This window comes from Quercus lobata, chromosome 2, assembly GCF_001633185.2.
Source record: "Quercus lobata isolate SW786 chromosome 2, ValleyOak3.0 Primary Assembly, whole genome shotgun sequence".
Taxonomy (NCBI): domain Eukaryota; kingdom Viridiplantae; phylum Streptophyta; class Magnoliopsida; order Fagales; family Fagaceae; genus Quercus; species Quercus lobata.
The window spans coordinates 86,103,354-86,110,367 of record NC_044905.1 but is presented as its reverse complement, the minus strand read 5'-3'; the positions used below and the strand labels follow the sequence as shown (position 1 = coordinate 86,110,367).

Below are 7,014 nucleotides of genomic sequence, written 5' to 3'. Positions count from 1 at the left end.
GATCAAAATGTTGACCTTGACCACCCAACTCTACAAATTAGTTGTATTGGGCCTCCATACTAGGTCAGCCTCGTCTAGGTTGGGCTAGTTACAAAATTTTGCCCCCTACAGTATTGATTAGAATGCGTATTACATGTGATAGAAGTTGGTTTTCTAGTAAGCTTAAGGGCTTCTTATATCCATACCTTAAAAGTTAAAACCATCTACATTGCTGGCAAACTTAGCTAATTTTAATGGGATGCCAAATTTCCATTTTTACCTATATGTGCTTCATTCTACTTCCTGAACATTCACTTTCGAGTACCACTTCCTGATACCCAATTATACTTGAGTAATTTACTCAGCAATTTGTAAAAAGTTTGTAAATTAGTTTGTGGCCTTTGCATAGCATTACTCATTATCCTTTAATCTACTAGCTCACGCTATTGCAATTACGTCAACTTTCTCTCCATCATTACTATCAGTTCTCTTCAACTTAATGCTACTATTAGATTACCCTTCTAATCTTTAATGATAACCCCCACTCCTATGTGATCAATGCACTGCCTATAGCCTCTTGTATTACATAAGAGTGTTGCATTCGCATATAAGGATGGCAATGGGGTGGGGCGGTGCTGAAGGATGGGGTCTTCGCCCCCTCTCCGCATAGTTTGGTCTTGTCCCATCCCCGCCCTGTATGACGGGGAAAATTTTCATGCCTCATTCCTGCCCCTTAGGGCCCCACGAAGCCCCACCCCACCCCACCCCACCCCACCCCTGTAAAACTCTACTTCTTGTTAATTTACCCATAATTATTACAATTTTTTTTTAATTAAACCTATTTCATTAATAAAAATATACTTGCAATTACAAATTAATTTATCCCATCAAATCAAACTAATTTTTAGCAAAAACTGAATAATATTATCAAAGTGTTTAACAAGACATATCACAACAAAAACAAAAATCTCATAATACAAAATCAACGATTCAATAGTATATAAATTTGTTTCTAATAAAGACAAAATAAAATATTAAAATTGGTACCTTATTTCCAACTTTGCTAGAGAGAAAAAAGAGTAGGGTAAAATAAGTTTATAATATATTTATTTAAACAGTAGGATTTTAAGGTATGAAAATTTTACACTTTAACCATACATAATCAACGCGGGGCAAGGTGGGTCTAAAAACTCTAAACCCATCCCCGCCCTACCCCATGATGCGAGGCTAAAATCTCGTCTCATCCCTATCTCATCACCTTTGTGGGGTAGGAAAAACTAGCGCAGGGCAAAGTAGGGAGAGGCAGGGCCAAATTGCCACCCTATTCATATATGAGACCCACATTTTATTTATTTATTTATGAGAAGAAAGTGTGAATACCTGATGTAGGGGCAAAGACCCAAGATCATACAATGGGCCTTGGGTCCCATATCAAAGTTCGACCACGTCTAAGGAGAAGGTGTGGGTGCCAAAAGGGCTCCTGGCCCAATTCTTATAGGCCCAAAATTATTTAAAAGGCGGTTCGAGGAGAAATGTCTCCTCGGACGTACCAAATATGGCTCAAACATGCACTCTGTCTGTTATAAGGATCCACTCCTACAAGTATTAGTAATAAGGATGAGTCCCACAAGCCCGTAAGAGGGAAGAAAGAGTAGGATGCCAAGGGAGAGGCTACAGCTGCCACATTAAATGCATGACAGCTACTTTTCTGGCCGCATTAATGTGGAGAGGACTTGCGATCAGTGTTGTCTTGACTACCACAACTCACAGAAAGGTGGGGGAGATGTCCGATGGGACGGGCACTCAAGTGAAGGTTCAGATGATCAACAAATGTAAGGCCCTGATGACTTCAAGGGGGCTATATAAAAGAGGGGAGTCCCCATGAAGAAGAGGACAAAAAAATAGGAACTTAGAATAGGGTGAGAATCATAGCCTTTGAGCAGGGACAGAAATACATCCTCCACGTCTCCTTGGACCGTATATCTAATGGACATGAAGGAGATTTTCTTATTTTCAATTGTTGTATGGCCCAATGTAAACTAGTATGCACTTCGTTAAGGCCTAATTCTGTGACCCACTCTCTATAAATTCATTGTTTCAGGCTCTTTGGGCCAGAACCCCATACCTGTTGGGCCTGGACCCCAAATTGCGACCCTACACCTGATATGTGGAATAATTCCACTATTTTTTAAACCTAATGCATTTAGAATAGCACCATCAATATTGATTCGTTGGCATCTTTCAAGATGGTGAAATTATTTAGTGCGTCTAGTGGACTACACTCTACTCTTACATAAAGGTATTCCAGGTATGGGTCCCATACATGAAACCTACATTTCTTGCAAATCTGATTAGATCTTAACTATTTATTTACCCCATTAATACTGTTTTTTTTTTTTTTTTTTTTTTGCTAACTACTCCATTAATACTATTTAGTATATAATTAATTTTGTCATAAAATGATTAAGTGGAGTATCATGGAATACTTTGTGCCATTGTACATTTATTTTATGGTGCCTTTTTTTCTTAATCAAATAATGATAGTTGCCCCCCTCTACCCATTTTTTTGTTATAAAAAAAATAATAAATAATAATAGTTATAGATAGGGCAAAATTTAAGTCCAGACAGTCGAGTAATTTAGGAATTATCCTAGGTGTTATTCCTTAGGATATTCGATTTTTCATATGAGGAAGTAAAGAAGGTGGAGTTTCCAACTTTCCTCCAACAAAATCAATGTGCCCCTAGAGTCTAGACGTTCTAGCTGCATTAGCCAAGGCTTTAACAAGCTTTGTAGTCTCCTTAAAACAACACGCAAAGCTTATTATACTGGAACAATCTGCTAAGACTTTTCACTTTTATATTGTGTATTGGTGTATGATATGACCAGCTCCCATGTTAAGGTATTCCTCGGTCTGCAATTTGCACTGCTGTGAGAATTATGGTGATGTATTTGGAGATCCTCATATTTGGGATTTACAAAACTGAACCCGTGTGTTTAATGGAAAGATCAAAATGGTAGCGTTTCTCTTCTGTGTAATGAATGTATAGATTTTACTCAAATCTCTGTTTATTAATACTCTTCAGGACAACGTTTTGATCTTTACCGTTGGAATAGAATCATCTTCTTCAACACTGAGACTCCCTTCTACACTACACTAGTGCTTTCAATTTAAATTTTTTTTTTAAAAAAAAAAATATATATATATATATATATTAAAATAAAACAACAGACTATAGACAAAAGTTTGCTATTGACTTTTATATATTGTCTTTTGGACTTTGTGGCACTCAGGTTTTGCCTTTATTCAATGAAAAATATTGCTCTCTAGTACTATCTACCATTCCACAACGGCTTTGAGCTTGAATTCACACCTTAATGAGGAATTGTAACAGCCGAGAAGTCCAAAATCAAATTAGACTTTGCAGTTTGCATCATTGGGCAGCCAGCCGGCTAACTGGCACTGCTTTATAGAAATAGCAATCGTCCATCACATCATGGGTTATATATATAGAAATAGCAATCTTCCATCACATCATGGGTTTTATATATATATATATATATACACACTAATTAATTTCACATTATCATCTAAAAAAAAAAAATCACATTCTACTTGTGATAAATTACTCAGCATTTATATTGGCAATATCAAGCGTGACTGGTGTAAACGTTTTTGAGTTATATCGTTGCATTCGCCTTGATTACTAGCCAAAATTTCAATCAAAATATTCAAAACACATATGCTACTAAAGCCTTTTCATATGACCATATTACACAAAAAATAAAGTAACATGATCATGTTCAATTACATTGCTCTTACCATGTGATACATCTAATTGCTAGCAATTGCTCTTTGATATAAAGACTTTTGTCTTCAAATAAAATATCCAAGATTCTATTCAATTTTTATCTATATCAAAAACCAATTGTCTGATGATAAAGAAAACCACTAAAAGTGAACACCTCTCTCTTAAAAAAAAAAAAAAAAAAAAAAAAAAAAAAAGCTAGGAATTTCTACACCGCTAATTGAAATAAAGGATATCCATCCATAACTCTTAGATGAAAATAAAAATTACACAAAAAAAAAAAAAACACAAATACAAAACCGGTTTATTATTCATTTTCCCTCGATGAAAAGCCAGCCACTCTACTCCACGATTCCTTATAGTGGTTGGCCTTGTCCAGATTTTGTGCTATACAAATACAATTTCATTCTCCAATCTCACTGTAGCTCTTTGAGCCAATCTGGGATTTCTTGGAGGGCGCTGATTCTGCCACTTGGACCAATCAATTGGGGTTGCTGCAGCCAGCAGCATATGACACCATGAAATCAACGTTGAGCTAATCATGAATTGCGTGGTCGTGCCAACACATGAGCATAGATATGCAACGTCCGAGGATGTAGAACCGGGTTTTCTGTTGCTTTGCCATTAGCACAAAACGTTTACGCAAACCTGTTTTCCTGCGATTTCTCCTGCGGCCTTGGAATTTTGTAGGCAAGTAAAGAATAGACATGGCGATCGGGACAATTTTGTTTTGTTGACAAAAGGAAGCAAAGAGCTTGAGTATGATTTTGCAGAAATGGTGGGTTATATAGGCTTCATCGACTTGGACACTTATGGCCCCCCTTTATTAAGATTGATGGCATTTCGTGGAAATACACTTTTGTATCAAATTGACATTATCACCCCTGTTATTTTTTAAGGTCTTCGAATTCGGTTTTAAAAAAAGGTGTAAAAGATTGAAAGCCATTCTTTTATACTGAAATTATGTCAATTCAATGTTGTCATATGCCAAATTTTCTTTTAAATATTTTTTTATCCAAACTTAGCGTATAAGAAATTTGCACCATTTTTTAAAGATCATTCTTCTAACAATAACGTGAAAATAAAATAAAATTCTTTAGCATTGTGCCGTGGCAATGTAATTCAAGAACCAAATGCTTTTTTTTTTAATTTCAAATGCATTCTTATATCAAGTACAAATAAAAGAACTCTGACTTGCAAATGTTCAGACTGTGATGAGATTTTTTGAACTATAATTTTGGTGTAAACTGATGACATGACCAATACAATTAATATTAAGAAGACACGCACAAAATTTTTAATTATAAGCTTCTTTGCTAATCCTCAAGGTCATTTGGGTAAATTCAGAAAAGAAGACACTATGTTGGTCAAAAAGGCTATGGGCATTTTGGAACATTGACATAACTGAGAACGAGGAAAAGCCGTGTTGTATGTGAATGCCAGTTGCCAAATACATCCTCCACTAGCTCCCGTCCTTATCTATCCGATGTGGCTTTTTGATTCTTACTGCTTATTCCCACGTTTATAGTTTTCGTCTCTTCTATCCTTCTAGGTGGCCGCCCACACTCGTTTTGTACTCTCATCTCACACCTTCTCGCGAGTATTTGAGAAAGCTTGTGATTTGGATTTCGGATGGGAATGAATGAACAGGATTGTAAAATGAGCTTAATCGAGTTGAGTCTAATATTTAAAAAATCATAATTATTCGTTTAATTTTATTTCAAATACTAAAATACAATTTGAACTTGAGCACGTTACTAAATTAGATTAAATGTTTAAGTTGGTCCATTTTCTTCTCCAATGAGTTTAAGCTAATTCGTGAGTCATTTACTATTTTTTTTGGAACAAAGTCATTTACTATTAATATATTCTTTTTCTTATGTATGATAAACAATACTAATGATGTAGTTGATTATTAGCAAAACCTTGTTCACATATACTTGCAAATAGACAGAAACACATGATCAAAGATTTGTTGGGGTTGTGTTGACGAAGGACATTCTGATGCTTAAGTCAACAAAGGTTTACAAAAATGACTAAAATACTTCAATAATGTTATTTATCATACCTTATCATGAAGAGTGTATGTCCTTTTAATACTTTTTGAGAAGTTGATTTCTTGGTGATAATAGTGCATGCTTTTGAATTTGAATTGCCTTTACCCCCAAATATGGGGAGTAGATCCAAGAATCCAGGTAAGAGTTGGTGAATTGAACGTATTTCCATGTGAAGAATAGATTGACTTTATAGTTCCTCATAAGAAAACTAAGTAACTAAGGTTTGTCACACCTTTAACAATTTTTTAAATAAACAAGTTTTCTTTTGAATGGAGGCTGAACTATTCATAAACAACTCGGTTCATTTATAACCTTACCAATGAATCAGTTTGGCTAAGTATTTGCACTTTTTTAAAATGAATTTGAGATAGGTTTGAATTTATATTTTTTAATTGAAACCCCTGTTTCACTTTCTTTGTGATTGTTTTCATTTCCAATTGGTTTGACATCAACTGAAACCCCCAAATCCTCATCTCTTTTTCTCTATTTCAAAATTTTTTTTTATTAGTGTCATATAAATGCTACTTGCAATACTATTGTTTTTGGTCTACCCTAGTCTTTACTCTCTTTTTTGGCATATGGCAGTTATTTATGGTTAGCCCAAAACAAATTGATTTTTAAATAAGAGGTATCTATTCTTATGACTCGGCCTTTTGGCTAAGATCAAGTGTAGTATCTGTTCTTATCAATTTAACAAATTGATTTTTAAATAAGAGGTAAATTAAATATCTCAACTTGTTTATGACATAAAACAACATGCAATAGAATACTATTGTTATGTTTTTTAACAATGTTGAATCTAGAAATAAAGTCATTCATTGCATATTTTGGTTCCCTCTAAAAAGGGTCATATAAAGCTAAAGACAAATGGTATTTCTCGTGGAAATCAGTAATCCAAGATAATTTGGTGCCGGTGGTCTCATTAGAAATCACTATGAAAATTTGAGATTCTAGCAATTAATTTCTACTTTTTAGGAACAAGATTTAAAAAATCAAACCAAAGGCAAGCACATGATACTGAAGCTTACAATTTACAAACACCTAATTCCTATATTATTCCTATATTACTTCTTTCCTTAATACTTTAATTTCTTATTGTAAGAACATCCTCGCTAGAGGCTAGCATGTTTCTATCTAACAAATATATTGGAAGGCTAATAAATGTGCTGA

General features: G+C 34.5%; 1 pseudogene; it reads left to right on the top strand.

Moving 5' to 3' along the window:
• Positions 1-6,484: 6,484 nt before the first annotated feature.
• Positions 6,485-6,583, top strand: LOC115978490 (annotated as a pseudogene).
• The last annotated feature ends 431 nt before the right edge of the window (positions 6,584-7,014 follow it).